This window comes from Mustela nivalis (assembly GCF_964662115.1).
Source record: "Mustela nivalis genome assembly, chromosome: 3".
Classification (NCBI taxonomy): domain Eukaryota; kingdom Metazoa; phylum Chordata; class Mammalia; order Carnivora; family Mustelidae; genus Mustela; species Mustela nivalis.
In genome coordinates, this window is record NC_139022.1 from 129,263,486 (window position 1) to 129,279,125 (window position 15,640).

Genomic DNA, 15,640 nt, shown 5'->3' on the forward strand with positions numbered 1-15,640 from the left:
TCACATAGGTAGTGAATGTTCGTGCTATGCACACCCAGATTTTCTGACTTCAAAGCTTATTTTTTTGACCATCCTTCTACATTACTTTATTTCCTTAATTACTATAAGTTGTAAATTCACGTTAAAATCTGTTTTATTCATCTTACATCTATACTTACCATCTTCGTATCAGTTACATAAAACCTACCTCTGAACATTTTTAAAAAAATATTTGTTCAGGGGATGCCTGCATGGCTCAAGTTGGTTAAACCACTGCCTCTGGCTCAGGTCATGATCCTGGAGTTCCAGGATCGAGTCCCACATCAGTTTCCCAGCTCTGTGGGGAATCTGCTTCTCCCTGGGACCTTCTCCCCTCTCATGCTCTCTCTCTCTCTTCCTCTCAAATAAATAAAATCTTTAAAAAAAAAATTTGTTCAGGACAAGATTCTTCTTTTGCTGGTCTAGTGCTTCAAACTGCAACACAGGGTCAGGTTTACTTCAGTGTTTTGGAGGTTTCTGCTATTTTCCTTCTTACAAGGCCACTCTCTCAAAGAACCTCCAAACCCTCACTGGTTGTAGGCAGAAGGGATTTGATGTCAAACCTAGGGCCACAGATCCTGGGAAGGCCTAACAGCTCTATTTCCAGTGTTGCAGTCTGGTACATTTTGCTTTTTCTGTCAATTTTAAATGGCAGGAAGCCCTGACCTAATTGAAGAAGTGGTACTGATTCTTTTCAACAGAAATGTTTTTACTTTCCCCAACTAAATGTGAACCAAATGAGAAAAAAAAAAAATAGCAAGAGTATTCTTATTAATTCAGTGTGGCTTTTTATCATTTATAAAATAATTTGGCGTGAGGGAGAAGAAGAAGCAAAAATAATGAAATAACAAATAAGCATCAACTGAAATCTAGAATAAAGTGGTCTTTTTAAATGTCTTTGCATAGCTTAGATATGGGTGCTGCAAGTACATTTTAACATGTGGGAAGCCTGGTTATCAATCTGCAACAATAATGTACAGGTTGCAGTTAAACATAATGCCACCTACATTTATTTATATATACAGTTGGATATTAAAATGAAGTTTTTACACTCACTAAATTAGTCCTCCTTTTCTAATACTCCTATTTATCATACAGACCATCTCGCTAATGAACTATATGAGCACATCCAGAGGGCTATACCTTCTATTCTAGTTGGTACTGAAATAATAGCTCAGTGGGAAAAAGAATTGTGATTTCAGTAAAAGAGCACTTTTTGTACTTTCACCTAGACACCTTTGTCATCTGGGTTACTTAGACAAATTCTTTTTTCCCATGCTAGAAGGCTAGTTTGACATCTCAGCATATGAGAAACAGAGTATGTATAATAGAAATAAAATCAAAATTTTCTCATATTTGTGTCATAAATATTTGGCACTCTAGAGGGATTTAAAGATTGTCTGCCCCAACCAATTTAGCAGATCAAAGATGATGTAATTTTTCCTGTGATCTTTGTAGAAGTAGAGCTCGGGTTAGCATGGCACAGTGACTGTCGTGCATGGATAGATATCTGAAGTTACTGGTATCTAACAGCTTCATGACCACTGATATGTTGCTGAACTTTTCTGAACCTTATTTTATGAAGTTTTGAGATGAGGTAATGTTAGGGGCACCTGGGTGGCACAGAAGGTTAAGTGACTGACCTTGGTTTCAGCTCAGGTCGTGATCTCAGGGTCGTGAAATCAAGCCCCACATGGGGCTTAATACTCAGCGCAGAGTCTGCTTCAGATTCTCTCCTTCTGCTCCTCTCATTCATGGTCTCACTCTCTAAAATAAATAAATAAATATTTTAAAAAAATAAATAAAATGAAGTAATGCTGCCTCATTTTCTGATTGTGGCATTATATGGGAACACAAATGCAAATCACATAGTCTTCCTGTATACACCTAGTAGGCACCCAATGAAAGCCACGTTCCTTCTCTCTCTTCTATCTCAATACAAATTCACTATTTTTTCAAGCACTATAGTACACTCTTAACAGCATATTCATATAGCACAACAATTCTATTATCCCTATTACACATTAGATTTAACTGAAACATAAAACCCCCAGTTATTAGACAAGATACCACGACAAGCTGGCTTACATGCCAGGCTTAATCCTAGACCCATACTCATCTCTAAGGTGCTCTGAGAAGAATGGTTCTCACTACACCTGCCTTAGGCACTGAGTATTTTTTTTTTTAAGATTTTATTTATTTATTTGACAGAGAGAGATCACAAGTAGGCAGACAGGCAGGAGAGAGAGGGGGAAGCAGGCTCCCTGCCAAGCAGAGAACGTGGCAAAGGGCTCGATTCCAGGACCCCGAGATCATGACGTGAGCAGAAGGCAGAGGCCCAGCCCACTGAGCCACCCAGGCGCCCCGGCACTGAGTATTTTACATGTATTCTCAACCAGGAGTTTTGAAGACAGTTCCAAGATAGAAGCAACCATATCACATGCTCCAACCACAGCTTCTACAGTCAGCTACACACCCCTCCTCCAAGAGACATTATACAACATTTTCCCATAAGATTTAAGAAAAATGCAACAAATACCCTTTAGGAATAAAACATGTATATGAGAGCCAGACTCTTTTTAATAGTTACATAAGTAGGACAGTATCCAGTTTTCTTTTGTGGCAGTTTTCAGTTTATCAGCAGCTCACGTGTAACCCAGATTCACCCATTTTCTTTCAAAGTCTTTTCTTTTCACAGATGTCAAACACATCAACCCAGGCAGGAAAACGCAGATTTATTCAGAGTTCAGAGGAATGATAATAAGCTGATAGTTGTAAGAATTACTTATTTTCAAATAACAAGTATCAATAATTTTCAAAACTTTGAGAAGATTTTAGACTGTAGATTCCATTAGCAATGTGAAGACTGCAATGCAAGTCAGGAGGGAGGTAAGAAAATGAGCAGAATGTTGTCCCAACTCTAGATTGGGTATTTTAAAATGGTATATCCTTTATAACTTGAGGAAACATGCATTTGCTATTTTTATGGTAACTTTCAGCCATTCAGGATATGTTTTCTTCGGTAAACTTCAAGTGTATATATGTGCACATAATCTCTGGGTAAACTCCTCTAACCTATTAGAATGCATATTTCCCCTTATTTTTCTCTGTTAAGAAGAACATAATAAATAGATATTTCAGTCAATATCAATTGTTAAGTGTCTAGCATACAGAAAGGAAAAATAAAGATCTGAGTTGCGGAATCAATTTAGAAAGATCACTTATCAGAAACAGTTAAAAAAAAATTAAAAAAATAGGCATGTTGGTACCAAGAAATTGCATGTAGTTTATTCAGTATCTTCTGAAATGATAAGGATACACCTAGTTTAGAATATTTGAGGATTTTAATGTGGTCTCATTACCCTGCTGGGCAGCTTCATTTACATATCTGTTCGCCATCATAAAACACAGAAAGTGACACAAACATTAAAGCAGCATTTAAAAAATCATTCATCATGCCCTGAATGGCCATAGGATTTGTGGAAAGGATATGAAATGGAAGGATTTACTAGAACAAAGATCAAGAATTAAGACACTAATGCCCCATCTGTTCGGTAGCTCCCAATTCTTGATGTTTACAATAATTGTGTTCTGTGGAGTGAAATGAAAATGAGTTTGTAGATATGGATGAATTTTTTATTATTGTTGATCATAAATATATCCCAAATTATCTAATGTCCCTGTGTTAAATGGAGAACACAGAACCAATTAATTTTTTTCACCATAATTTACAGCTAAACAATCTCAACCTAACTCACTTCCAATTTTGCTTATAATAACATTCACCATGCTTTCTCTTGGAGAAAATTCTACGACTTCCATTTTCATTACATATATGACCTTGGGCAGGGGTAGGGGGTAACAAAAGAGTTTTAAAGATGAGTGATAATTACTCTTGAGTAATTTCATTTATGAAACAATCAGCCCATGCAAATCTCAGGAATGTGGACTGTTGCGCATGAGAACCAGAGAGTTAGCCCAGAAAGCATTGCATTGGATGGGTAAAGAGATAAAACATCAGAAATCCTGCAGACCAATATCAACTTAACATAAAGGATCAAGAAGACAAGTGAAGACAGATTTACTTGTTCCACACATCATCTGCTTATAAAGATGACAGGACATAATTGCCTTTGAAAGAGGTGAAGTGCTTCTGAAAACAACAGAGCAGGCTTACAGTTCATCGCTACTCACATTTAGTGTTAGAATCTCGACATAAAGTGGACCATTCTTAAATTTCATTTAAGGACGTGAGAGAATGAACTCTTAAATGCCTCTCCCTCTCCCCATAAAAGAGATTATCTCCTATTTAGTAGCTAAAGTATACCAGAAACTATATATATTTTTCTCCCCCACATAATCTTTGCCATTGCATTCTTGCAGTAATGTTGTTTACAGAGAACCTAGGTTCAAAAGAATAGTGGACTTTCCTAGACACACCTGGTTCATAATTTAGAGCCCAGATTTGAACCCGAGGAAGATACTGATTTTGTGGCTTCCAAAAACTCGTGATTATAAAGTAAATGAAGGTAAGTCTCTCTTCCTTGTTGGCTGGGAATGAAACTGTCATGAGAGACTCATGAAAATATTTCCGATCACAGATTTGCAATTTGTGAAGAAATGTAATTATATGAATAAAATTTTTTAAAAATATTTAGTATGGGGAAGCAGAATAATATATTTAAGAAAGTGGAATTTGGAGTTGGATATTTTCTTTCTCTGTCAATTACTTACAGTTCAGCCACTTAATTTCTCTGAATTTGTATTTCTTTTTTAATAGCAGAGGATTAATAATTTCATTTTACATGGAATATTCACAAGATAATAGTTACAAAGTAGGTAATACATTAAAATATTTTCAGCAGTTGGTAACTATGGTTATTATTAACACAATCCTTAACAATTGCGATAATGTGTAACTTTCCCTAGAACATTTCTTAGCTTTTCAAATATTGAAATTAAGTTTTTATACACAGCAACCAATTAAGTTATGGCTTTGCAGTTGGACCAACTCACTCAGCCAAAATTTATCAAATATCAGATTGACCATTTGATTTTTTTTTTTCATCATATAGTTATTGCCTGAAGCAAACAAAGCTCTGGCTTTTAGAAGGAAAGTGAATTCATTATTTCAGAGAAATTCGACTCAGCAGGTGGTAGAACATAAGACATAAAACGCTCAAGGCGGAAGCAACTGCAAGACTCAAGCATAACCCCACAACAGGAGGTGAAAAATTCTCTCTGTCCAACTTCTGCTCAACTATTTTGCCAATAAGATGATGTGGGTTTAGTCAAAATATAGCATGGCTTAGTATTAAAATCAGATAAAATGGAATACAAAATAGATGGGATGAAAATCAATGAACAAATTAGAAGTTAAGAAAAAAGCTCTACTCGTTCTATGTTTTACTCTTTTTCTGACAATCAGAGGAGATAGATACCCCTGAAGGACTAAGCAGTTCAGAAATTCTAGAAGAGAACACCGAAAGGCAAATTATTTCTTGTGGATTCAGCAAATCCTGAAATTGAAAAGTAACTTTTTAAAAAAATTTATTTGACACAGAGAGAGAGAGAACACAAGTAGGCAGAGAGGCAGGCAGAGAGAGAGGGGGAAGCAGGCTCCCCGCCAAGCAGAGAGCCTGATGCGGGGCTTGATCCCAGGACTCTGAAACCATGACCCGAGCTGAAGGCAGAGGCCCAACCCACTGAGCCACCCAGGTGCCCCGAAAAGTAACTTATACTAGACAAAGAATGGGTCAGGGAAAAGTCTTGTAGAGATTCATTTTTTCATTTCATTTTCATTTCATTTTCATTTAGCTTGTAGAGATTAATTTTTTTTATACCATGCTTTTGATTTTATTTATTTGTGTGGGAATATTTTATTTTATCAGGGAGGTTCACTCCATAACAGACCATTTGAATCATATCAATATTTTAGAATTCAAATTAAACACAAATATCAACTACTCCTGAATTAAAAATCATGCACCACATTTTGTTTGTTTTACAATTCTTTCTATAAGTTAATTTCAGTTAGAAGTATGCTTTTCTAAACTGCCAAAGTGGAATAAAGGCAGAATTTTTAAAAAAGTGTTTGAAAAGCAACTTCACTAGATTGCTGTTCTGTTCTTTTCCTTCATTATTAGTTCTGTGAACCATGTTAAAATATTATAGTTACTCTTTGGGTGACCTTGAGAGACTTGATACCTCTAGGAAAACTAGCTATTTTAGGGATTGAACTGTCCTAAGTTAGTCTGACAGCCATATGTTTAAATCATGATTTCAGTGCCTGGAGAAATTTTTGTCAGGCTCCCAAGAAAGCGAATTCAGGAGAACTGCCTTGTGGCTTTGGAAGAACATGGTTGGGGAAGGTCAGTCAAGGTTCAGAAGCCTTTGTCAAAGGCTTAAAGAGGACGCAAATACAAGCCCTATCCCCAGACAAAACAGCATCTATCTCCCATTTATACACTCATGGAAGGCCCCATAAATTAAAAAAAAAAAAATCCATTACAAAATTTGGCTATCTTCCCCCTGTCTCTCTACTAGTGTTCTCTCTCTCTGTGTCAAATAAATTAAAAAAAAAAAGTTACTTTTCAATTTCAGAATTAGCTGAATCCACAAGAAATAATTTGCCTATTTTTAAAATAAGTGTGTGATTTTGTGTGAGCAATAAATAAAAACAAAAGGGGAAAAAATAACAAATGGAAGAAGAGCTAACACTTTCCTTGAGAAGAGCTTGTGAGTCACCAGAAAAATGTAAGAGAAAACCCAAATATTTTAGGACTAAATTTGTTTAAACTGTATAGCAGTTCCTCTACTCTAATATATGGGAACAGGAGAAAAAGTGTTGCCAATATTTGCGATTGTAATCCCCAATTTTATCATTCTTTCCCTTTGAAAAATCATGCTAACTCTGAAGTTGTTACACTCCCTTCTCTTTTGAAGCACATTAAGATGTGAAGAGAAATATAGTCTTCAGAGCTCAGCATGTCAAATACCATGCAAAACTAAAATTTTATATAAAAGTCTTAACAGAAAGACTCCTGGACAATATTAAGTAATTATTTGTTCATGCCATTTTTATTGAAAGAAGCCTCAGTAACCATCCTTTGCATAGATCTTTATTTTTATCTAGTTTCCAAATCCAAAACCAAATCTGAGATTTCCTCATTTAACAGCACACTATATGAAAGGACTCACCTGCTCAGGCCTACTATTTTCACTTTTTCATACCTGTTTGCAAAATTCATGTCTATAAGTATTACTGCATTTGAGTTTCCTGAATTTATTTCATACAGAATCTTTACAAATGTACTGAATAATCTAATCAGATTATTTTTAGACCTGTTTAAATCCATTTAAAGTTCTTCTGAGGAGTAAATAGGAACAAAATCATCAAAAAAATTTTTAAGAGAAAATTCTAAGGATAGAGATTGTTCTACCAGATATAAAAATGTACATGAAGAAACTATAGTAAATAAACTAAACAGTTCTGGCCCAGATGCAGATGGAAGCTTAATGTAGGATTATCTGTAAATGCCCCTAAAATTAGAGGCATCTTAAATGTCCAAAAATAGGGGAGAAATTGAATAAATTTTAGTACATTCATATCATGAAATTATATGTAGTACTTTAAAAAATGAAGTAAATTTTGACCCATTCACATGATACTTGCCATGTATTGCTACATCAAAAAGCAAACATAAATAGTATGATTACTGTTTTGCAAAATACATATAATAACAAAATAAAATATAGGCCTGAAATGGTACACATTTCAGATACATAAAGCCATCAACAAAGATCACACCTTTTAATTTTATCTTTTCCATATAGTATTTTTTTGTATATGTACACCTTTTGTAAAAATTTTTTTGTAAAACAATAACAGAAAGAAAAAAAAGAAAAGTGATATGACTTAGCTTCCTGGATACAGAAGAAATGAAACAGTGACACTAACCCCAGAATTCTGTTATTGCAGTTGTTATTGTAATTATCACCCAGGAAGAGTTGGATTCTCAAAATTACTGACATTTCATTCACTTGTCTTGGAAGTTGAAGAGGAAACGGCAGCACAGTGCTAGAAATTCATACTCACTTTCTTCATCTTTCTAATTATATAGTTATCCAGGAGTAAAACTTCTCTTCAGAAATAAGATAGATACTTAGTTCACTATCTTAGGCACTACTCCAAATAAAATGTTTCTAAGTTTACTGTAACCTCAACAATAAATGATAAAAAAAAAAAAAAAAGGCTGTCAATCAACTAAACAGACATTGGCAAGTATAAAAGACTCTCTGGTGCGTGTTATAAGTCCCAGATCATTTTACAATATTACGAGTCTAGAGACCTACACCCACTTTTTTTGTTTGCTTGTTTTGTTTCAGGCAGAATTCATTTTGTGCCTGCTGGATACTCTAGGGAGCATATGTTTAAGTATGTCACATCACATTGATGGGAACCAAAGTTCTTCACCTGGCTCTCTGCCTATAGCACTTGGAACTCTTCACTAGTCGCATAATTCTCACAGTCCTATTGTTAAATGAATCACCTCCTATTCCTTCTGTTGAAGCCATGTGTAAGTTTGGCTGTGTGGTTTTGCACAACAGTTATGTAAGTAAACATCTCCAAATCCCTATTAAGCATGCTCTTTTCTCTCATTTGAAAGGTTCTCTCCCGAGGCCCTGCCCCTGCCCCCTGACACACATGGCCTTAGCAAGAAAAGCAAGTTTTAAATAAAGAGTAAATTTAAATGATTCAAATTTCTTTATTTCACTCCAATAACTGTACTATTATAAGTTAGTGTTTATGGAAACATTCAAGAAAGAGCCTCATGGTCAAGAAAGAAGTATAGTTCTGCTTTGTATCTTTGTATGAAGAAAGAAAAACAATTCTTCCATATATGAATAGCACACAACTTTGGGCATCTCTTCTCTATGGGTTCAAAACCTATTTTTCTCTATCTTTATTCTTTTTTAGAGATTTATTTACTTATTTGAGACAGAGAGAGAGATGGGAGAGAATCCTCAAGCAGACTCTATACTGAGCACAAAGACAAATGTGGGACCCAATCCCAGGACCCCGAGATCATGACCTGAGCTGAAACCAAGAGTTGAACGTTCAACAAACTGAGCCACCTAGGCACCCCTGAAAATCTAGCTTTCTATTTAAAGGATGGAAAGATCAGTTATTGAAACACTTCTAAAAGTAATTATTACATTTACTATTAAGCTTTGGTAGATGAAATTAGCATTTCTTATTTTTCACTTAGCTAAAATAGGTTTGCATTTCAGAAGAGTAGGTAAACAAAGATAAATTTGACAGTTGTGTAGTGTGGGCATGCATCAGTCTCCATATTGGTTGTTGAAAAAGAGGATTTCCCCTTTTCTCTTGAGATCAAATGAGAGTAGATGGTGGCAGTAGGGCCTAAGTGTCCAGTCTTGGATGGGCATAAAGATGGCAGAGAGGTTCTATTCAAAACTCAATGAAATAAATGTCCAAGAGGAGAACAGCAAAGCAGTTTCAGGGAAACACAGGTCATGTCTGAACTCAGCTAATTACTGAGCTGAGACAAGTTACTTAAGTTTTTTATATTTCCAATTTTTCATCTGAAAATTAAGAGTAAGAGCCAATTTTTTCTTAAGAAGCCTAAATTAGGTAACTTAAATAAAGTGCTTAGGACAGTTCATGGTACATGAGAAATGTTCAATGAATACTTTTTAATGTTACTGATATTAATTCTACTCATTAATATTATATCATCACTATAGTAAAACCTTTCTGATACTGAGTTTCTAAATTTTTATGGATTGAGATTAGTATCTCTTCTTCACAGTGAGGTTAGAAATCAATAATCCAAAGGAACTTTTACTATAGCTACTATTACTGGAAACACTGACATTATAATGTTTTTATTTAGGGAATACCACTATGTCACCATCATTTGAGAATTTACAAAATAGCCATGTAAATGGCATACATCAGGGAACACATGTCTCTCTGAATGCACTGTACAATTTAGGATTTAATGGATGAATTCAAGATTCCTAGAAGAAGTGATGCCAAGGCATATTAGCATGAACAGTCATTATAGTCTTCAGATAATCTTATCTTAAATACTGCACTCTAGAGTCACTGAGGTTTAAAAAGATTCAGGTTTAGAAATATTGATGTTAAATCAGTCAGAATGCACAATTACTTCTCCTTGGCTCTACGAATCTATGCATAGGTAAAAACAGGTTGATGTTGCAGTATTCAAATTGTGTATGCTCCCTCCTCTTCCCTGTTTCTTTTTGAATATGAAATTCCATGTGTCTTATTGTAATAATTAAGCAAGAAAATTGTTTCCCAGTATATCAGCCCATATATTCCCTCATGCATAAGTGAAGGCCTAACTAAATATTTACAAACATTTGACAGTTGATTCTAGGATTCTACTGGACTAAAATACAATATATAATATATATTTAAAATATAATATATAATACTTTTTAATGTATATAATACATATATAATACAAAATACATATATAATACAAAGTACATATATAATATAATACATATATAATATATATAATACATATATGTGTATGTATATAATATATTATATTATATGTATTATACATATAATACATATAATATAATACAAAGTACAAATATAGATTGTATCCCAAGCTATGACAGGCCCATTCCAACTCAAAGTTTTAGAACCATGCTAATTAGGGATATTCTGGTTATTAAAAATTCTAATATTGGGGTGCCTGGGTGGCTCAGTGGTTTAAGCCTCTGCCTTCCACTCAGGTCATGATTCCAGGGTCCTGGGATCAAGCCCCGGATCAGGCTCTCTGCTTAGCAGGGAGTCTGCTTCCCCCTCCCCCTCTGCCTGCCTTTCTGACTACTTGTGATCTCTCTGTGTCAAATAAATAAATAAAATCTTTAAAAATAATTCTAGTATTAGTCATTCACATGAAGGAGTTCTCAGTGCAATTGTGCATGAACTTTTCCTGCTGGGTTTAATATTTCTAAGTGCTTCAGAAGACACCCAATCCTCCATTCTCATCAGAAAATATGAGTTGACTACCTCCTGCCTATTATACTCCAAGAAGCAGTGGCAACCACTAGAGGCTGTGCTTGCAGGAGTGAGATGGCGTAGGGAATGCTGGTTTTGGAGCTGGAAAATCTGGATTTCCTTATTCACTAACATTAGATTGTAGGTTCCCTGAGAGCCAGAAATGTTCAGAGTAAACAAGTAAATTGGTTAAGTCATAGAAAAGGTAGAATCTAAAACAGAAAAATAGACATTGGGGTGAATTGTGAGTAAGAGTTAAAGTGACTTATTAGGAGGCAATTCTCTATTGTTTTCTAGCATTTCTGCACATATTATAAGCAGAGAAAATGATGCTTTGCTCCAGATTATTTTTTCAAGGATGTTTCTGTAGTAAACCGTCTGAAAGGTAAAGATAGTCTTGCCCTAGAGCATAGGGCAGGGTGCTTCTCATAAATAAGAGATAGGGAATCCTAGGGTGCCTGACTGGCTCAATCGGTACAGCATGCAACTCTTGATCTCATAGTCACGAATTTAAGCTCCATGTAGGGTATGGAGTCAACTAAGAATAAGTAAAATAAAATAAAATCTTAATAAAAAGACATGTGGGTTCCTTAAGTTCCAGATTCCTATCCTATGATGCACTGTGCTCTACAGGCAAGTGCCATCTGGCCCTCTTCCTGTTGCCCTGTGGAAACTGGGGTATGGAGCAGGGATGTAAATGTTATGCTGCTGGTTGTGCTTTGAATAATAAAGCCCTTTGTCTTTGACCAAAGTGTCTTATGTCTTCTGTGTCCATCTAAAGAACTGCAGAAGGGGTGCCTGGGTGGCTCAGTGGGTTAAAGCCTTTGCCTTCGGCTCAGGTCATGATCCCAGGGTTCTGGGATTGAGCCCTGCATCGGGCTCTCTGCTTGGCAGGGAGCCTGTTCCTCCTCTCTCTCTCTGCCTGCCTCTCTGTCTACTTGTGATCTCTGTCTGTCAAATAAATAAATAAAGTCTTTAAAAAAAAATAAAGAACTGCAGAAGAATTAAACATTAGTTTGCAAGTAAAGTATTAGACACCTCATAGCTCTTGACAGAATATAGAGAAATAAAGGGATGCAGCATAGAAAAGAACTCTAGAAAGATAAAGGAGCAAACACTAGCCTGCAATTCCCTTCCTTCATGTTTAATAAAGGTTCACTTAGCATTAATTCATTTATTCATATACTGAGCACTTTCCAATGGGCAGGAATACAGTACTGACTATGACTGATAATGTCTCTTCTCTCTTGTTACATACCTACTAATAACCAGAGACAAATATAAATAGGTGAACAAATATATTTTACAATTTCAGATGGTCATAAATGTTATAAAGCCAAATAAAAAGTATAATGTAATTAGGGACAACTTCTTTAATTAGAGTAATCAGGGAAAGCCTTCCCTTTTATTTAAATTCAATTTAATTAACATATAGTGTATTCTTTAGATTCAGAGGTAGAATTTAGTGATTCAGCAGTTGCATATAACATCCAATGCTCATTAAATCAAGTAGCCTCTTTAATGCTCATTGTTCAACTACTCCATCCCCTGATCCAAGGGAAGGCCGTTCTGAAGTGATAACATTTGGTATAAGGTCTGTCATGTAGAATTTGGGGGAAAGAACATTCCAGGAGGTTAGGGAAAAGGAAGGGAAAGAAAGAAAGTGAGGAGAGAAAAAGGGAAAAAAGAGAGAAACAGAGACAACATGAGTAGAGACAAGGAAACGTGAACAAGAGACATAAAAGCAGTGTTGCTGGAACATGAGTGATGAATGAGAGGAAAAGTAATACTGGATGATTTTAGCAATTTGTGCAGAAGCCAGATCATATTGTAAATTACAGACTACAGTAGGCAATCAGATGAAATAGATGCTGTCTCTTTTCCTTTAGGAAGTTAAATGGGCTCACTTTCTTCATTATTTTTAAAAAGACACAAAGTTTACTGATGCTCTGAGTATTCACAAAATAAGGAATATATTTGCACTGTGTAAGGCAGGTGTTTGGATTTACAGAAAAAAATGAAAAAAGTTTTTGCCTAGAAGCTTCTAGAGAACAGAGCTAAGTATATTTGCAACAAAACACTATTAATATTAAACACTAATACTTATATTACTACTAAAAATGACAATATAAAGATAAGGGAAAGGATGAGGAAGAAGACAAGAAGAAAAATAGCAAATTATAGAGTCATTACCAGGAATTATGCTTAGTGCTTTATATACTATTTTAAACATCAAAATTATGTTGCAAAAGGCTTTGATGCTCCTTTCATTATTTGGAATTCAGACTCAGAGAGAAGAGGTTTTTGCCTGAGATTTTCCAGCTAGCTTATATCTGAGCCAGGATTTGAACCTTGGAACTATCTTGCTCCAGAACCAGAAACTTTGCAGAATAGGCAGCCCATATTCTAATGCAGCAACTCCATGCTGAAGATGTTCTTTCCTTATAAAGCAGGCAGCTTTGTCATCAGTTGATAGAGAATTGTAGTATCCCAGAGATTGTTAGGTTTAGCCATGGAACAAAATGATTGGTTGTTTTTATCTGCATTGTTTGTAAAGTCTGGCTCTAAATAGAGGCTGAAATACAGCACACAACATTTTTTTTTTTTTTCCAGTGGATGCCATAGCAGACAACAGATGTACAATGTCTATACAATAAGATGGACAAAAATGCCTAAATCGATCATCTAGCATGAGAATATAGCTGACCCATGCTTTTTTTCCAGGTGCTTCTGGACTTTGGTCCTCTGGAAGAAAAATAATGCGTTTTTGGAAAATATCTCTAAAGAGAAAGGATTATTGTCATCCTAAAGAGAATGATTCATAAATGTACAACGTCAAAGGTAAGAGGACAGAAAAAAATATCTGAAAACTAAAAAGGCAGGTTTTGATCTAACAGAAAAATAGAATATCATATCCAAGGGGATCTGGAATATACTTCTTAGGTAATTAGTAACTAAGAACATGTTATATTGGGGAGATATGTCTGAAGCAGATTGTCTAGATGAGTGTTCTCCAAAACTGTTGCAACAAATGCATATTTCTGGAAATGCCAACATTTTATGAAGTTAAGACTTCATTGTTTGGAAAATCTCTAGCAAAATTTATCCAAATTTCTTCTTTCTTATAAAATAAAGAACTCTTATTTAGTTTTATGTGGGGTTGAAGATGGAGGCCAATGGTTTGGTAGGTTCTCCACTGGTGAATTTCAAACATAAGAATGGGAATTTAAGGCAAAGAAAGAGAAAAACAAGAAGCACGATGGTGAGTTATTGAAAGCAACCAAGCTCCTCTAAAACAAAGGAATGTGGGGAGAGGTGTCCTGGCTCTTTCTCTGGTCCTGTGGCTGGCAGTGTGTTTATTGGAGATAAACAATCTTTGTCTTTGAAGTGGATGCCCCTTTGAAATGGATGTCTCAGCAGTCAAAAGCTTAAGTCAGACACTTGCATCACAAAAAGAAAAGCTAACTGTCAAGGCTTACACTACAAAAACCTACAGATGAAATTTACTCTGTGACACTGCCTTACCCACCCTGGTGTACCTACATCTTAACTCTTTTTGGGGAGGGGAGTGAAAATATAAATCTTAATGTGTTTAAACAATTGTGACTATATCTCTGTTACATACCAGCAATTGCATGCAATTCTTGATACACACTTTGTGTGTTGTACATCTGTGCACTGTACATTTCACTTAAAGGTTTACAGGCACATTTAGTCACTGAAGACTGGAAATTAATGTCATAAATAATACATTCATAAATAAAACAACTATTAAGAAATTACTATGTGACACTGTGCAAAATGCTGAGGATGTGGGAAACTAAAAGACAGAATGATTGACCCTGAATATGCCATGGAAGTCTTCTTAAAAGAAACTCAGTTAGGTCTTGAGGGGAGAAAAGGAGTTTTCTAAATAGAGAAGAAATAGAAATACAAGACAAGTAGGAAATGTGATAAATGCAAAGAGACAGTAGTATGTCCCAAGAACTTCAGCAACTTTGATAACAGCTGAGGAACAGAAGTCAGTTGGATACATGGTCCTGTGACAGAATTACACTTTTGAAGAGGTAGACAAAGGCCAAACTATGCAAGGCTTTTTATGTCATTCTACTGCACGTAGGTATTATACTCTAGGCAATGTGGCACTATTAAGCAATTTTAGACAACGAGGAACAAAATCAGTTTTGTGTTCTTGAATTACCTCTCTGGCATTAAGGTGCAGCCTGGATAAGGGAGTTTCACTGTGAAAAGTGGGCAAGGTAGGGCATAAAACCAGATAAGAGAACATCAAACTGGATTCCACTCAAGAGGCCATTAGCCACTGCAGTAGTAACCTCTGACTGACAAGCAAAAGGTTACTAGGATTTATTAATAAAACAATACCACTTACATAAAACTATCAACAGTCATAGGAGATAAAGAAATCCTGGCTCCCACACCAATAGAAAGCGTTTGAGGAAACCAATTCCATGAATTAATAAATTTTTGAAAAACTTCCCATTTTCCAATTTTTTTTTTGTTAAAGAACTTTATTTATTTATTTATTTATTCTAT